This window comes from Propithecus coquereli, unplaced genomic scaffold, assembly GCF_000956105.1.
Source record: "Propithecus coquereli isolate 6110/MARCELLA unplaced genomic scaffold, Pcoq_1.0 Scaffold62, whole genome shotgun sequence".
NCBI classification, from domain to species: domain Eukaryota; kingdom Metazoa; phylum Chordata; class Mammalia; order Primates; family Indriidae; genus Propithecus; species Propithecus coquereli.
In genome coordinates, this window is record NW_012152174.1 from 5,505,641 (window position 1) to 5,524,548 (window position 18,908).

Genomic DNA, 18,908 nt, shown 5'->3' on the forward strand with positions numbered 1-18,908 from the left:
CTAGGACTTCCAGCACTATGATGAATAGAAGTGGTTACAGTGGGCAACCTTGTCTAGTTCCAGTTCTGAGTGCTTTCAACTTTTCCCCATTCAGTATGATGTTGACTGTGTATTTTTATACTTAGGTTTGATGAAGAGTGGACAATCATGCAGATGTAAAATTGGATAAAAGGGGGTATGATCTAGTAGTAATAAATTGAAGGGAACTTAGCAAGGCCTGTTTGAACCTACTAGATTCTTCTCTGTGTTTCCATCCCTTTCTTCCCTGTATAGGGAGTACTACTGTGAAATGGGGGTCTTATGACCTCCTTTAGAGGAAGGTCAGAGAATTCTTTTATGGCCCCTTCAGGGGAGAACGGTGGGAGAAAGTCGGAAAGATTCTCCTGCTTCTGCTGTTTTCTCAAATACCGAGGTGCCATATTTTGGGGTAGCATGTCCTGAACTCTGTCACTCCAATTGTAGAGATCTCCCATTATACAGAGAAAATACCCCTACCTCTCATTGTCATTTAGGCTTGAACATGGAGTTGGAATCCAAGAGGAGCAGAATATGAAGTAGAGGAAGTCTCCTTCCACTCTCAGGGGATTATGAGGGAGAGTCCAGAATACCTCAGGAAAGGTAAGTGAGGTGAATCTGGAGGAGAGGAGTCTCAGGGACTTTTTTCAGTTCTTGTGTGGTGTGGCAGAGACCATGAGTTCTTATTCTTCTGAGCATGTCCAAGAATGCAGCTGAATTGGAAAAAAGAGGTCTGTCATGAGACCAAATTGGTTAGAGCAATGTGATCCTATAGCCAAAGTAGAGAGTACAACACTCATTTGGGAGACTAAATGGAGATGTGCCAAAGACTTTGCGAGTTTGCGTACATTTGAGAGCCTGGGCTAGACCTCGTTTGCCAGGAACAGGTACCAGGCCCCAACCAAGCCAAGAGAAGGAGGTAATGCCACCAGCTAGCATTGCCCTAGAGATGAGAGAAGCCAATGACCCTGCCTGAGGAAGTCTACTCTTCTCTTCACAATAAAGTTTTGGAAGTCATAGCTCTCATCCATCCACCACATCTCAGACATGCCCAATGTTGCTGATGAGGGCTAAAGACAGAACATTTCAAAATAGGCTGAACAATATTATTTTAAAAGATTTTTAAATGACTGAACTAAACTATATTTTACATTGAAATATAGTACCCTGAACTATATTTTCCAACTAACTAGCCAGTAGGGGCTCAGTAAGAAAACCAGATTATTTATTGACAAATTAAGAGATCTATATAAATTGTGATATGAGTGAATTTTAGACTCCACTATACTTATATATTACAGACAATTTAATCATTGAAAGGTACTCATAATATATATGGATAGTCATTCAAAATAATTGTTCCCAAACATGAATTTTAGACTTTTATTTGGACCTACAGCTTAAACCTAGAAATATTTAGAATTACTATAGGTTTATATTTTACCAGTATTCTTGAATAATTGGGTAAAAAAAATAGGAGTTCAGAAAAAGTGCCTCCTTTAGTAGTCACTTAAATGGACAGTATTACCATTAAAAAAAGAAAGAAAGAAAGAAAATGTTAGCCTGAGGCACTAAAGGCATGACTAGCTGGAGACCATTTACCTAGAGAATTCCATTTCCTCACCTGCCCAGTGAATTGGAAAGAAGGGAGTCAAAACTTCCTCCCATCACCACTTTTGGGCATGATATAAACAGTCAATATTGTAAATGTTCCATGGTTACAAAATCTTAAACAGCACCACTCTTGGTACTTAGAATGATGTTTGAGTTTATGCCACGTTTGATTCAGAGTCGAATGCATCTGATAAGTCAACACAACTATTTCACGACTTCTCTGGGTCAGAAGTTTGATTATGCCATTGTTTTCACAGAAACTGTAAGTTCTGTGAATTGCCTTTTCTCCCCCTCCCCCCACATTTGGAAGGTTCTCATTGTTAATATGCTAGATCTTTAATTGACCACAGCCTAAAGTTTCCTTAAGTAATTATGAGATTCTTTTCTGCATTTATATTGTTGGTCTTCCTGTGTGAAACCATAACAGCTCTCACTTAACTCTTCTGGAGTGCTTGAAAAATCACCACTTTGGAGGCAGGAACAAGATCATATTAGATACTTTTTTCCTTTTGGCAGTCGAGTGGGTTCCTATTGTTAAAGTAGGCATGATTAAAATATTTAAAAATCATTCTCCATTGCTTTGGGGATTAAAATTTATTCTAGATTCAAGCCTGGAAGCTTTGATCTCAGTCTAAAAATTACTTATTTTTTCTACTTTTATGAAGAAAAAAAGTTGCTTCATCCATTTTTAATTTTTAGAAGTACAAAATACTATATATGCGCTGGAGAATTTCCAGTCTTTTCCCGTTTGAAAAGTGATAAGTTAGCTAGTTTTCTTTCAAGATAGATTTATGAAATTATTATTACTTCATCTATTGTTATTTCATCCATTTTGAAATAAGTTCTTTAAAATCATTTTCTGAATCTGCCTTTGGCTTAGTTTAATGTAAAGCTTTTAAAAAGCTTCAATGGGAGCCACTGAGTTGAAAATGACAGCCCTCTACAGAGATTTATTCACCATCACCACTTAGAATCAATATTCTTTTGGTTGAAAGGCATGATTGCAATTTACATTATCAAAGTGCTCAACAAACATATATTAATTTCCTCTTTCAAAAAGAGAGGTGAGGTTTCCCTCTAGAGTATGAGACCTTAGCACAGGAGTTAATACATACTTTTATATTTTCACTTTTCTACTTTAAACTTCGTGATGGCTTCTTATGTGGGTGATTACAAGCCATTCAGTACGTGCTCCATATAATTATTTGACATCCACACAGGACCTCCGGGGGTTTTCCTTCATATTCCACTGCGTAATGTGTTCTCCAGATTCTCTCCGTCTATGCAAAGGACACTCCCCTCAAGACCCGTGTGTTGCTGGCTGGTTTGCTGGACCCAAGTCAGTTTATTATGTAGCTGTGTGAAATCAAGTGTTCATTAGCCAGACAGTCTCCACCCAGGGAAGACTTGCTGAGGAGAGCATAACTGGGGGGAATCACAGGAGATTGATGTATGCCCTTAACAAAGGCACAGAAAAGTCTCTTGGTTTACCTGTGTGAGAGATACCCCTCATGTAGAGTATAGTAATATAGTAAATTCGTAATAATAATGGCTAATATTTATTAAGAAGTTACTGATCTAAGTGTTTTGCATGGAGCATCCTAATTCATTCTCACCATGTCCGTATGCAACTGGTGTCACTATTTACAGTTGTGGAAGCTGAGGAATAGAAACTGTAGTGAATATGTCAGATTTTAGTATGAAAAAGGTCAGGTCTTAGTGTGCTCATGGCTGAAGAATGACCAGACACACCAAAGGAAGACAAGCACGAAAATAAGGTTTATTGAGGAGAGAAAGATAGGATTATAGGGCAAGAGCAAGGTACATACGCCACAGATGATGACGGCGCCAGGCCCATTGTCACAGCACAGGGAGACCAAAAGGAAGGGCACACACACAAAAAGCGTTGACTATGGTCTGTGTCTTGTTTTATAGTGCCTGGATAGGGACCTCCCTTGTGGTTCGGATGTCACTGTGGAACCACTTTGATTGGACAGTTGGGAGCTGCATGACCTGAGTCTTACTGCACATGCAGATATCCCATGAGCCTCTCTGAAAGCCCACAGGGCAGGGGGGAGGGGTGAATCACAGCAGCACCCATTTCTGTCCCTAGGAGACCCGGAATCCCTCGCTATCTACCTAACAAATACTTTGCCCGAGTTTCTACAGGTAGCAAGGCACAAAGGCAATGTGTGCACCCAGGCATTCTAATTCGAGAGATTGGCTGTTTCACTTCTCTGCAGACTCCCATATATTTATAATTTCAATTGCTAGATGATGCCAGTGTGTTTCAGGTCTTAAAATAACTACAGATGGAACTATTATATTTGATTTTACCCTATAGGTTTGTCATAAGGAATTCTTTTGCATTTAAGACAAATTCCTTACGACACATCGCTTTCTAGCCTTATTAAATATACGCATTCGTATTACTTGCCATCTTATTTAGACCATTAAATCACTCAGATCATGGTCCCTGTTTCTCTCATTCATTCATCCATCCACCAAATGTTTATTGAGCTGACATCAATCCCAGGCCTTAGTACATCCTTTATCTACTTTATACCATCTTGTTTCCCAATACTAATGTGAGGAGAGGAGGAAAATATCAGGAAAGTGAGTACTATGAGGAGAAAAAGGAAAGGAAGGAGAGGAGGGAGGTAACCTCCACTGGAGGGGGAGAGGTGGAAGCAGCACAGTGGCCACAGACAGCAGGAACTGGCCTGGAGGTTGACAAAGATTCTTTGCTTGGCCCAATTTTAGTTAGGCTCTTGAACCTTCTCCAAGGCTCTTCTGTGTATAAATCCAATTATAGCAAGAATTCTGCTAAATCAGTTTAGCAAGAACATCCCACTCCTGGTATCTAATCACCCTCTGTATCTGATGGGATCTTCATCCTTCACCATCCCCCAGGTGATGTCTGATCACCCTGATCTGTCTTCAGCAAGAATCTCCTTTACCCTAACTTTTCCTCTCACTAATTTTTCATCCTCTGTCCCCACCCTGTTCCTTGGCTACAAATTCCCACCTGCCCATGCTGTATTCAGAGTAGAGTCCAGCCTCTCTCCTCCACTACAAAATTTGATTGCAGTGGCCCTTATACCTACAATAATGATCCTGAATAAATTCTTCCTGACCATGCTTTAACAAGGGTCACTGAATAATTTTTTTCTTTCAGAGGTTGTAGGCACAGGGGGTCACCTATTTGTGTGATAAGGCCCATTTCTGATTTTGATTAGAGTGGTTGTTCCCTGTATCTATCACATCTTCTTGTCCAGCAAACTGCACGTTATGGGTACTTAATTAACATTCACTTCAAGAATTAATGAATCATGTAAATGCATACTGGAAATATTAAATAAGAATGTACATCAATCAGATAAACTAAAAATAAATTCTAGTGAATACATGAGAGAGTTTCTGGGTGCACTGACAGAGTCTCCTTTGGGGCCTGGGTAGCTCTGATATGAGGCTGATAAGTCCTTGGCGTCTGTTTAGCATTCTCTTCTCCTTGGGAACAACACTGTGAAAAAGAGCTATTCAAACCCGAACATCTGATTGCCTGCATTCTCTATTTCATCTTGATACTGGTTTAACATCCAGCTCATTCAAGATATCAGGGGCACTGGCTCTATTTCGGTTATCGCATTTTAAGTTTGAGAGTTCCTATAAACTGTTCTTGAGTCTGTTTTGTTGTTTCCTTCCCTTGGTGGCAAAGCAGAGATCTGCCAAAGCATAAAATATGCTTTACTCAACGGCCTAAAAAATTATTGTTTGAAAATATGTTTCACTTAAAAAGAAACTTAAAGAAATAATTATGGAGTTGGGCAGAGAGGGGGAACATTAGTTTAATGTATTTTTTAAAGTACCTAATGGCTTTCAATTTATCCATGAAATGTGACTCAAACTTGTATATTTGGAAAATTTCAAGTCTATGTAAGTTGCGTGTTTAAAGTCCTTATCTCCTGAGCTGCTCAGTCCATAAAGTGATTCTGAAAAGTAGCTGGAGGGAAATTGATCAGTTGGCTGTGGAGCTCGACCGTAGGTGCAGGTGTGTCACATGAACTGTTTTCTCTCTGCCTAGCCATGGCTTCAAAAGATACCTCTTCCCCATTCCTCAGTGCATCGGTGGGCATGGACACCTGCCATGTGGACACTCAAGAGAGGAGACAAGCTTTGAATTATGGTTTCAGAGTTGTTGTGGGCAATAGAAGAGGCATACAGTAGATATTTTAAAATGCTGCAAAGAGTTCTCTCTGGGCATATCAAGGGCTAACCATCAGGGGAAACAATGTGACAGATGCCCTCCAACTTACCTTGCTGAGCGGATTTGTGGACTCGTGCTGCTCTTTGATGTGGCTTCCAGCAGACCTTTCATTAAATCCATGCCTTGGGCTGACCCACAGCACTATGCCCCCGTCCCAGTGCCCTTCTCTGCACAGGCAAATGGCCAGGACCACAGAAGGTTGTGCTGATGAGCCACGAGCCTCTGGGGGGCAAGAGCTGCCCTGCCCCTGTCTCTGCAGGTTCTGGCAGATGGGGCAGTCCCCCGCCTGGGAGAGCCATTAGTGTGACCAGACGTGCCCTCAGACAGCCTGGACCTCTCAGAACCACACAGAAATAGCAACTAGCAACAAAGGCTGATTATGTCTCCAAAATTTAAGTGTTTTCAAATGGAAACAACTTAGAAAACGGTTGAACTATGGTAGCCTCTGCTACAGTCTTTTGCCCATTTCTTATCATTGGGTTTGCTCAGCCTGTCTGAGACCTGCACAGCAAGGTGGAATTTTATAGCTGCGTTTACTCAACCTTTGCTGTGCAGTTACATGAGGGGCGTATGGTTCATGCAGAACCAAAATTTAAGTAATGGTTGGTTAGTGAAAAAATGAGCCCTGACTAGTAAGGAATTTCTCCCATGTAAATGAATCCTTGTGTTTGTAACATGAGGGAATTCTTATTTTGCAATGCTAGAGGCAGTTTACAAGGTTTCACTAATCTGCATAACACACCTTCAGGGTTTATTGGCAGCAAACATTTTAGTATTAAATGCAGCAACATCTTGGTGTTATATATTTTGGGGAAATGAGTTTTATAAAGAGGCCATCAGCATTTTTGTAAGATAACTACATTGATCCTTAGCCACCTCACTCAGCATCCATGTCCACCACTCACAGGGGAATTGGTTGCTGTTGGGAGGATTATTTCAGCCCTTTGGAACACTCCTATCACAAGGCCCTATGTAACTTACAACAAGAACAAAGTTTTGCCACGTTGCAGCTTTCCTATAAAAAGTTAGACCAAATTAAGAGAGACATTAAAAAAACAAACTGACAGATGAAGCCAATCCATTAGTGTCAGTTCTCCCCATTCCTGGGTTCAGATTTTGAACGCACCACCTTCTGACATCACTGGGCTGCTTTTGCATATCTCACTTTACCTGGGTTAAGGGTGCTGGTTCTAAGGGAAGGGTGTTTCTAATAAATGCACACGTAGAACATTCTAAGTCTTGGGCAGAAAATAACTTTTGGAGAAAACTCCAGGTGGCAGTGGCAGGGGGACTGAGTGTCCACGGAAGTACCGTTTGATTTCATTGCTGTGTTGGTTCCTCCCTTTTAGCCTTCTCTTACTTCACTTCCTCCTGTAAGCACCCCATCTGGAGGGGTTTGATTCTCTCACTTTACATCTCTTTTTCAAAAAACAGCCCCACCCCTTTCCTTGTTTCCTCCTTAGGGATAAAATAGAGTGAAGTTTTCTAAAGGAACTTTAATCAAATCATAAACCACCTACTCTGTTCAGCTGCTGGAGATTTAATCATGAACAAAACAGGGTTTTTACCCTGAGGCTCACATTATACATTTTATGGAGGTCCCACTTTATTTGGGAAATTTATTGCATTGAACCGTTCAGTTTTATTTTCTTCATGTATTATATCCTGTAAACATCCTCAGTACAAATATTTTACTAAAATATTTAATTAATGTAAAAACACAAATAACAGAATTAAAGTTTGCTGGCATATTTTGCCAAATTCCCAAACTTTTGTCTGTTTTTCCTCATCTAAGTTTCCATCTCTGGACCGTGACTTTGTGATGTTCTTGTAACCTGCTGTCCCTTCCCTGACAGCAGCAAAACTCTCCTCTCTGCTTCTCAGCTTTGGAGACCTCTGTTTGATACATGATGGAGATCATCACTAGAGAGGGTCAGCTTCCGTGATGACAAACTAAGAGTCGCATGAATTGCTCAGGAATCTCAAAAGCAGTACATGATATGCCCTTAAGAACACCATCTTTTCTTATATCTATGCATTTTCTCTCTTGTATTCCAAGGTCTTCTGCCTCCCTCCAAAATTCCCTCTCTGAAGCAGTCCTCTAATGAGGCGGAGGGACGTGGACAAGACATTTGTTTTTCCCCTGTCCACGTGGACATGCCAGGGGCTAGGCTCTTTTCCTGCCTTTTTCATGCATTGTTGTAAAGTTTTCTAAACAGGAAAACATCTACTGAGAATGAAACTAGCATGCCAGGGATCAAATTTCTCAAGTATGTTTTTGGGTCTGAGAGTCCTGACAAAAGCAGCCAAGCGTTTTCCCTGCTCCTGTTTTGGGCCAGCCCACTAAGTGACTTTGAGCAAGTCAGGTAACTCCCCAGGGCTCCAGTTTTATAACTTGTTAATTGACAGGGGGTTATAGTTAGAGACTACTAACACTAAGGTCCCATTCAGCTATAAAACCTGATGGTCCTCAAAGGCTTTCTCTTCCTAGTCTGCATCAGTCTCTCCTTTCCCTAAATTCTTACTTTCGTACCTTTAATGTGTAAAGTCTAAAACAGCAGCATCACCCTCACTTGGGACCCGTTAGACATGCAAAGTCTTGGGCCCCCCAGACCTACTGAATCAGAAACTCTGCAGCCATAGATATGTGCTGATTCAGACGCACGCTAAACTTTGAGAACTATGGGTATAGGGCTCTGATGTATCGTTTTAAGCATATTCTGTCCAGAAGTGAAGCTCAATGCCTTTTATCTCCTATGGTTCAGAAAATAAAATGAGCACTTTAAAAATCCCTATTAATTAAGTGTATAAGCTGATATTGAGTAGACTCCTATTCTATATACTCATCTAAATTGCAACAGTAACTTCTACCAAGAACTATGTATAACACGGTGAGAAAAAAGAGTTCCTGTCTTGCTCACAGACTGCATTTTCTCTCATTCCTTGTCTTTTAATTGACCTGTTCCTTCTGCAAACACTATTCTCTCCTCTTGTGCTTTGCGCTCTATGACTTATTGTTTTTATGGTCAATGTCATATTTTATGGATCTGGGGGACAAAGAGATGGAAGCTTTGTTTAAATATATCACTATGCAGAGCTTCCCTGGGTGGGAGGGGGGAACAGTGCTTATTTTAGTATCTGAGGCCATGATTTAAAGCCTGTTTACATGGCTAATTATTAAAGCATGATAAAAGCATTTTTTAAAAGACATGAGGAAAAGTGCATTTTTTTGGTCTACCTTCTGTTTCTACTGGGCTCCATCTCCAACAGATGGCAGGAGCATCTGGGAAGCAAGCCAGTTAGGCACGCTGATGGGCCCTGTACTTACTTAGCAACCGCTCCTGGTCATTTCCATGAATCAAGGGTGTGGACCAGAGAAGCATTAGCACTGAGCTTAAACATAAAACCTGAACAGTCAACCAGAGTTAAACTGGAAATAAAAGGATCAGAGATTTGATAGAACTGGGAAGGGTGCTGACTTCCTTCCATTTTGGAAATCATATGTGTTGGGAAGAACTCATGTGTGTGTTTTTAGTTACCAAAGGTTATCTCTTTAATTTAAAGGACCACAGCCAGCAGTAATTAAGCATGTCATTCATTGCTGGCAGCTACTTGGTTTACATGCTGTTTTTATTCCCATTTAGCTGTTTTCTGAAGAAAATACTCTAAAATCCATCAGGACATATATGTGACAGGGAGAACATCAACTTACAATTAGTATCTCATAAAACTATGAATGGCAATATCTGAGAATGCAGTTAGCTTTATAGAGCATGCAAAATTTATTCATGAATAGATCTGCAAGGAAACCTGGGTAAATACTGCAAAACACTCACAAGACACTGAATAACTTTGCAATTTTGATGACATTTGTTGGAGATAGTGTGCAACATAATGAAGGACCGTTAACATTTTGTGAAATGAGATGGAGGCAGCAGGATAAAAAGAGGAAAATACATTTTCTTTAAAAAGTAAAATGTATTTGACTTAAACTTAAAAAAGGGCAGTGGAGAGTGACAATTCCAAAGTATAATCAAAAGGGTATTATTCTCAGCTTTAAATGCCCCCTACAAGAATTTCCTAATATACAGCTGAAGTTGTAAGTAAAATCGAGCAGCAGAATGGTTACGAATAGCAAGACCATTTCACTTGAAATTAAGGTTCAGTAAAAAGCAAAAGCTGTCAGGGGCTGTTTTCATCCCCGCCCTTTCGCCTGCAGTCAGGACTCCTCTGCACCTACCGTGGGGCCCGGCCCGGCCATTCTCCCCTCCAGTTCTGCCCTTGGGCTCACGAGCTACTCCATCAGGCTTTGAACAACTGAAAAACATCTTATCTTTTCATTTTCATGTCCCTATTCCCCAGTCTATAAGGCCTTAATAAGTGTTGAATGTTCCATGACCGAAGGACTCCATGGGGATCCCCTGGCTTGACAAATGGCTGGCTTGAAATTGAGCCCAACTCTTTCTTTATGATCTATTTGTGCCTCCTGCTCATCTCAGGACCCTTGTTCAGATTCAGACCTCCCATTTGCTTGGATCTCTGTAACTTGGCTTTCGTATTCCTTGTAGCCCACAAGGGAAGTAGAGTGGGGAAGGAAGAATCTCCTGTGGGGAGGTTCTGTTAACAAAAAGGAAAATTGCATCATGTTGGATGCAAAATCACTTTATTTCTCTTCTTCTTCTTCCTGTAAAGACTCCTCAAAGCAGAGTGAAAATGCACTTTCTCCTTATGTGAATCTTCTGCAGTTCTTTTGCAGAACAGTCGGTTAGGTCTTTTGTCATTCAGAAAAGGCAATACAGTGATTCATGTTGATTGTGAAAGCAGGTTAAGAAAATAACTTCTTGGTGTTATTTTTGGAGAATACGGCAGCTGTACCCTTATAATCTAAATCCTTCTTTCTACTACTTAGCAGGCCTACAATTCTGTAGCTGATGCTTTTTTTCCTCATTGAATGAAAAAAACTTGCAAATACAATCATGTACCACATAACGACGTTTGGGGTAAGGACGGGCTGCATATATGGTGGTGGCTCCATAAGATTATAAGGGAGCTAAGAAATTCCTGTGGCCTAGTGTTGTAGCCATTGTAAAGTAGCACAATGCATTACTCACGTGTTTGTGGTTTTGCTGGTGTAAACAAACCTACTGCATCACCAGTCATATAAATGCATGGCAAATGCAATTATGTACCGTACATGATACTTCATGATGGTAATAAATAACTATGTTGCTGGTAAACATGTATCTACTATACTATAATTCCCATTGTTAGAGTGTACTCCTTCTACATATAAAAAGAGGTTATCTGTATAACAGCCTCCAGCAGGTCCTTCAGGAAGTATTCCAGAAGTCATTGTTATCATAGGTGATGACAGCTCCATGCGTGTTATTGCCCTGGAACACCTTCTAGTAGGACAAAACGTAGAGGTGGAAAATAGTGATATTGATGATCCTGACCCTGTGTAGGCCTAGACTAATGTGTGTTTATGTTTCAGTTTTAAAATATTCTGAAATTAAAAACAAAGTAAAAACAAATTTTGTTAAATGGAAAAAAGCTTATAGAAAGAGGATATAAAGAAATAATATTTTTGTACAGCTGTACAATGTGTGTTTTAAGCTGTGTTATTACAAATGAGTTAAAAAGTTAAAAAATATTAAAAGTTTATATATTAAAAAATTACAGTAAGCTAAAGCTACTTTATTATTAGAGAAAGAAAGACACACTTTTTAAAATAAATTTAGTGAGGCCTAAGTGTGCAGTGTTTATAAAGTCTATAGCAGTGCACAGTAATGTCCTAGACCCTCACATTCACTCACCTCTCATTCACTGACTCACCCAGAGCAACTTCCAGTCCTGCAAGCTTGATTCATGGTAAATGACCTACACAGGTGTACCATTTTTTATCTTTTGTATCCTATTTTTACTGTACTTTCTAAGACGTTTAGGTATGTTTATATGCACGAATACTTATCATTGTGTTACAGTTGGCCACAGTATTCATATAGTAACATGCTGTGCAGGTTTGTAGCCTAGGAGCAATAGGCTATACCACATAGCATAACAGGCTGTACCATCTAGGTTTGTGTAAGTACACTCTATGATGTTCGCACAATGATGAAATTGCCTAGTGATGCATTTCTCAGAATATATCCCTGTCATTAAAGGATGCATGACACATCCCTGGGAGAGGTAATAAATTACCCATTGTGCAATACATTAGTATTAGAGGGATACACTGTTAGAATATCTGATCATAAATTTATGTCACTGTGAATGAACTTACCAGATCCTTAATCGAAAGGGGATAAGAAAAGAAGGTCTTTTACATAGGGGAGGCAAATTTTTACAGAGGAAAAAGGCAAGGCTGCTTAATAGTCATGGCTATTTATCCAAGAGAATGCCTGCACTGCCTAATAACGTCCCTTGCCAGCTCAGCCAAGTGTCCCCGTGGCAAAGACGCCGGAGATATGGGAGTTGGATATGTGAGCCCTCCTGCACATGCAGGGGTCTGTCTCCACGGTCTGGAAAGCTGTTCACTAAATGCTAGAGACAAGAACATTATTCTTTAATTCTAAATGAATGAACCCAGTGCATTCTATAGGCATTCTGGAAACCTGAAAGTGAAACTGTTTTCAGTGATGACTACTAAAAAACAGTCGAAAACTGAAACAGGTGAAACTGTTCTCAATCAATTTATTTTAAGTCAAATAGTTTCATTAACAGATTTGATGGCACATCTCTGGAGTTAAAGGGAAAAAATACCCTGCATATGTGCTAATTTTGACGAGTGAAGTCTCTGCTTGTTCTTCATGTTTTTTTTTTTCTCAGAGCTTTAGTCATTCAAGGCTGAATTTTATTTTCTGAGTATTTATAATCCTAGAGGTATTTCCCGTATAAGTGGTCTCATCTGCAAGGAACTATTAATACACGTGCCATTCACAGTTCCTTGCCGTAGTTGGGGTCCTTGTGCTTTTCCGTTGCAATCGCTGAGTTCTGGGTTCACCTCGGTCACCTCATGTGAATGGTGATTTGCCACCTTATTGAAATGCATGGAACCCACGGCACTGAGAACGCCTGTGGGTCTAACTGTGAAATGCTTATCTTCTCTGAGAACCCTGGCTGTTTGCATTGCTGTTCTGTTGCCTATGCCCGGTTATGTTGGAAATTTCAGTATTGCTTCCTGTTGCCTCCTTTTGTCCTTATATTTATTCACATTACTCTTCTTAGCCTTCCAGGTGGAGACTAGAATATGTTTTTTGAGGCATCTCTTGACAATGTGCCACAATTGTAACTACAGGTTATATTTGAACACAATGAAACGTCAGAGAAAATGTTCCAGGATAGGAAAAACATTTTCAAGCCCAAGACCAGTAACACGGGGACATCAAAAAGCAATAAAATAGGAATTGGTAAAGTACAGATATTTTAAACATATATCATTTATCTGTGTTTTTATAAACTTTATACATTCCTGTACATGGCACATATTTTGTTTTTCAAGGATTTGTCCTGATATCTGTTTCTTCCATTAGACCGTGATATTTTTGAAGGGGTGGAGGAGCTCATTTGTGTTTGTATTCCTGGAGCTGACCACAATTTCTGACATAAACACTAGATTATTATTTCTTAAATGAGTGAATAAATAAATTAATATCTGATACCAAAAAAGAAAAACATTAAAGTCAACAAAATAGCAGTGAAGTAAAGGAACTTGGGAGGCCCTTTGTTGGTCTGGAATCATAGGATTTAACTTCTAATAATATTTTTGAGAGGGGAAATCCTCTTACCTCCTCTGTGGGGCAGTTGCTTTTAGAAAGCACATTATTTTGTTTCTTAGAACCACAGAATTTTAAATGTGAAAGGTAATTTAGTATTATTTAGTCCAACTTTCCTTTTAGGACAATGTCTTGGTTTTGGATTCCCCTGAAAGCAGAGCCTGAGACCAAGGCTTTTGCGTTACTACTCTACTAGAAGGTACAAAGCAATGCCAGGAAGCCTAGTTGGGACAAAGGGAATGAGGAAGGAGATAGGAGGATATGTTGTTAATCTGGCTGCTGCTAAATGCAACTGATTGTTACAATCCACAGCACTCTCCTCCAGGAAGTCATATAAACTGGCTCCTGGCAGTCAATTTGGGTGAGAAATGGCCAAGAACATGTTTATTTTGTAGTTTAATTTCCCCTTTCTGTCTTTATTGGCTATTTTTTTTTTCCTATCTGCAAACATTCTTGCTGGTCCACTTTGATTTCAACATTTTTTCATATCTATTCAAAGCTTTCTTAACCACGGCCCCACCTTTGTTTAAAATTGCATTAGCTCTTACCGACAATTATAGCCATCTCCTAACCAATTTCACCTATCCACTTTCTTCCTAACTAAATCCATCTCACACACCATGCTCAGATTAATCTTATACTAATCCTCCACTTATAAATATCTGTGGTTCCTCACTGCTCTGATATAGATACATTTAAATTCCTTAGCCAGTGTATATCAGTTAAGATGCCTTAAGATGCAAAAGATACAAAATCCAATTCTAAATCTATTAAGCAATAAAAGAACTTATTACACGTCAAACATTAAGAAATTAATGGGTAGGCCCCCACCTTTGCTACTTAGCAGTTCTTTTGAGTCTATGTTCTCTTTTTCTTGTTGGCTTCACAGCTATAGAAATTTCAAGTATCACATGCAGATTCAACATTGGAATACGAAGGATCATTTCTTTCTAATGTTTAAGAGCAAAGTGACATTTGTCAGTAGGCCCAAAGCAAACAACCAACCCTCTCATCTAATTGGCCGTGAGTTTCTCATAAGCTAACTCCTAATAATGGGGGTCAAGGGAGAAGGATGCATGACTGGCATAGGATGCTGTGAATTTAGCCTTGGATCTGAAGGTAGAATTAAATATCACTTGGTTATGCAGGAGTGAGTGGGCAACTGGATTTATCTGTTCCATGCACCTGAGATCTGCCAGTTCTAATCAACTCTCAGCTTGATTTCCTAGTTTCTTTTCACCCACATTGTATAATAGCTATGTCCAACTACTTGCTATATAGTTCAATCTTTCCTGCCTCTTTATCTTCTAAAATATTTTTTCCTTATTGTGCCCTGTAAAAATCATATCCATCCTTTCAGGACAATCTTCAATGTAACCTTCTTAATGAATCTATCTAAAGTGATTTCCCCTTTACCTAACTACGTCTTTTTGAACTCATATTATTTATCTATTATGTCAGATTGTAGCCTTCTTGAAAGCAGAGCCTAAAAGATATTTATATTTACATCTGTCCTGCCCCAAGCAGCAAGCACCAGGCTTTATACTTAATAGTTAAAATTTATTTTCTGAAAAAGTAAACTAAATGTCAAAAAATTAGTTAGATGAACCCTAAGGTTTTCAATTTGAGCAATTTATTGGTAGTGGGGGAGTTCTGTTTTGCCCAGCTTCCTTGTTATATAATTCCATCATACTAGGTCCAACTTCCTGAGAATAATAATACAGAAGGAACAGGTTTTTCACAACTGAAATAAAAGAGGTCACATCCACTCAGTGAATATAATCCAAGAAAAAAGAAAATTACAAACATATAGTAATCTGTTGGATATGCCCTGACTTATCAGATCTTTTCTGAATTTAGATTTTATATGGTCAACCCACTTTTCTCTGTAGCATAAAACTAATCAGCACTTGGAGTACAAAATCATGTTAACTTTTTAACAGGTGAATCTTTAAAGTAAGAATTTGAGATTGGGGAGCGTGGTTAGAAAGAGGTTAAACATTATCATGAAAAAAGTCCTGTAGTAAACACATATGGGCTAGTCCAGTGTTAAAAACTGGTATGCATTTTCTGCAAGAAAGGTCATTCGTTTAAATCAAAGACCATAGGCTCATCCCTATATCTAATAACAAAGGATATGGTATCCCCCTCTGAAGAGAGAATTTAGCAATTCTGCCCTAACTCCTTTGCAGCCAGTATGAGTGTGGAACATCTGTTTCTAGCTATAAATCTGTCATGTCACTAGAAAATCCAAAGAAGAAGACCTTACCAGTTTATAACTCAAAAATCCACAAGTATATATAGATAAAACATATCCTATAAAATACAATGTTACCTCCATTTAATGCTACAGTATAATAGACTAATAAAGCATACTCACTTTTTTCCTTTAGTAGGACAACATTCCACTCTCAATTTTGCATTCCTCAAGGCAAATATCTATGCTGGATTTGAAACAGCATAAAAGCAAAGTTAGAAGCCGATCTTGTACCATATCTGAGAGGGTCTCATTACTGTGTTTCATAGTGGTAAAATTCCTATATTCAGGCAAAATTCAGTAAGTTAGAATAACTGGATATTGACATTTTATTTCTGAGAAAATAGAGGTAGATATAGTATCTAGATTCCACTGGGTGTATAATGTAAATTAGGCAAGTTATGTAATCTCTCTGCCTCATTTTCTTTATCTATAAATGAAGGATAATACTAACAACTATGCTTTATGGTTGTTGAGAATATTAAAATGGTTACTAGAGAACTTTTTGTGATGATGCAATCATTTTACAATATAGCTACTAGCCAGATATAAGAAGTGAGCATGTGAAATGTAGCTAATCTGACTGAGGAAGTGAATTTATAATTTTGTTTAATTTTAATTATATTTAAATAGGTATATATGTCTAGTGGCTACCATATTGGTTTGCATGAGTTTAGAATAATCCTTGGCATGTAATAAATGATCGATGAACCTTAGATATTTTCAGCCTCTTCTCAGGACAAAATGTGCTACAAAATGTCTCCTAGCACTGCAAATACACATGGCTTCTATGATCTTTAAACAGTTGAGCAAAACGTACCTGAGAAAATTGTTCATATCCTTTTTCCATTTTGTTGCATGCACGTGTGTGTTTGTTTAGTGAATTTATTACCTTACCCGCTAAAGAAAAAAAATCTCCTAGAGTAGTTTTCAAGTTTTGGCTCAAAAGTTTACTCACAAGCAAAAAAGGAAGATAAAATAAAGCAGTATTAAAACTTTTATGAAGCCAATAAACTGATCAAAATGAAAAAACTCTATGTTGGGAGAGATGTGAAGAAATGATCACTAGACGCAATCCTGGTACATTAGCATTTTTCTGTTTCATCTGCCCAGAATACTCTTCCCACAAATATCTATATGTCTTGCTTTGTTATTCCCTTGAGGTCTCTGTTTTTATGTCACTTTATATAAAAGTGCCCTTCCTCGAGTATCTGTATCCTGAGCATCCTATATAAAAGTGCACCTTCCTATCACTCTGTGCATCATTCTCTGTACCCTTAACCTGTTGTATTTGCTTCACAAAATGTAACATTCCTTGATATATTATTTAATTTTCTGTTTATTGTCTGCTTCTATGAACTATATGAAAATTCCTTGAAAACAGGGATCTTGTTGAAAATATTTATTTAGTGAAAAATTAAAAATCATGCAAATGTCCATCAGACTCTAATATATTAACATAATGATATAAAGCCAAATTAAGGTGTTAAAGGTTATTAATGATTTAAAGTTTAAGGTGATTCATTATCAACCCCTTTCCCCCACACCCACCACATTTATTTATGCCTTTTCACTCTTTAATAATATACTTTTTATTGACTTTTGGAAAAATACAAAAATACACATTTATTATTAAAAAGTTAGGCAGTCTATAAAGAACACATACAAGTGATTCTGTCATTCCCTTGTTCATGATCTTCCACTGGTTTTTCATCACCATGGGACAAACTATAGTCTTACTAGAACCTTCACAACCTGGATGCTGTGGACCTTCCCTCTGACTTGATCTCCTGTCACTCATGACATTCCAGCCATGATGACCTCCTGGATCTTCTTTGACTGCCCATATGTTTCTGTCCAGGGCTTTTGTACTTGTTGGCATGACTTCTCTCCCCAAATATCTGCATAGCTTGCTCCCTCATTTTTTTCAGGTCTTCCTTCAAATATCTCCTCCTCTACTGCCCCTTCTCTATTGACTTTCCTTGATTTAGTTTTCTTCACAACTTTTCTTGTTATTACATTATATTTGCTTGATCGACTACGTGTTTCCCTACAACGTAATGTTTATCTGCTTTGTTCATATTTATATTCCCACAATAAATATTGGTCAAATGAATTCAGAAGTGTATTGAACACAATAAAGAATATATATTGATAAATATAGATACATACTTATGGTAGAAGTGTTAAAAGAGAGAATATAAGAATATAGAAGGATTTTTATTTAACAACATTCATTTAACAAATGTTTTTTGAGCAACTACCATATTCTGGTCACTTTTCTGGATCATTAGAATACATCAGGGTGCAAAACAGAGACCATGCCTTATGAAATTTACATTCTAACAAAATAAACAAAAGCATAATAAAAAATAACAACATGTTAAAAAATAACAAGTGCTATAAAAAATGAACAACTAGATCAGGGTAAAGTGTATGTGAGCAGTATGAAATAAGGTGGCTAGGATGGGCTGCATTGAGAAATAAAAAGCACAAGTTAAAGAGGATGAAGGAGCTGACTAAGGAGATGTTTGAGGGAGTACAGTCCTTGGAAAAGAGACAGAATAAAGCTTTAGGCTAGGAGCATACTTGATATGTTCAAGGGAGAGCAAAGAGGTCAACATGCCAAGAACAGAGTGAGCCAGGGTAGTAGTGGGAGAGGAGGTTAGAAAATTAACAGTAGACCAGTTTATGCTGGGCTTTATAGGCCACAGTAAGAACTCTGGCTTTTACTTTTAGTTAAATGGGAAACCTTTGTAGTCAACTGAGTTAAATGGGGAGTCATTTTAACTCAGTGTTGAATTGAAATGAAAACTCTTTTTTTTTTTTTAATGAGACAGAGTCTCGCTCTGTTGCTCAGGCTAGAGTGCCATGGCATCAGCCTAGCTCACAGCAACCTCAAACTCCTTGGCTCAAGTGACCCTTCTGCCTCAGCCTCCCGAGTAGCTGGGACTACAGGCAAGTGCCACCATGCCTGGCT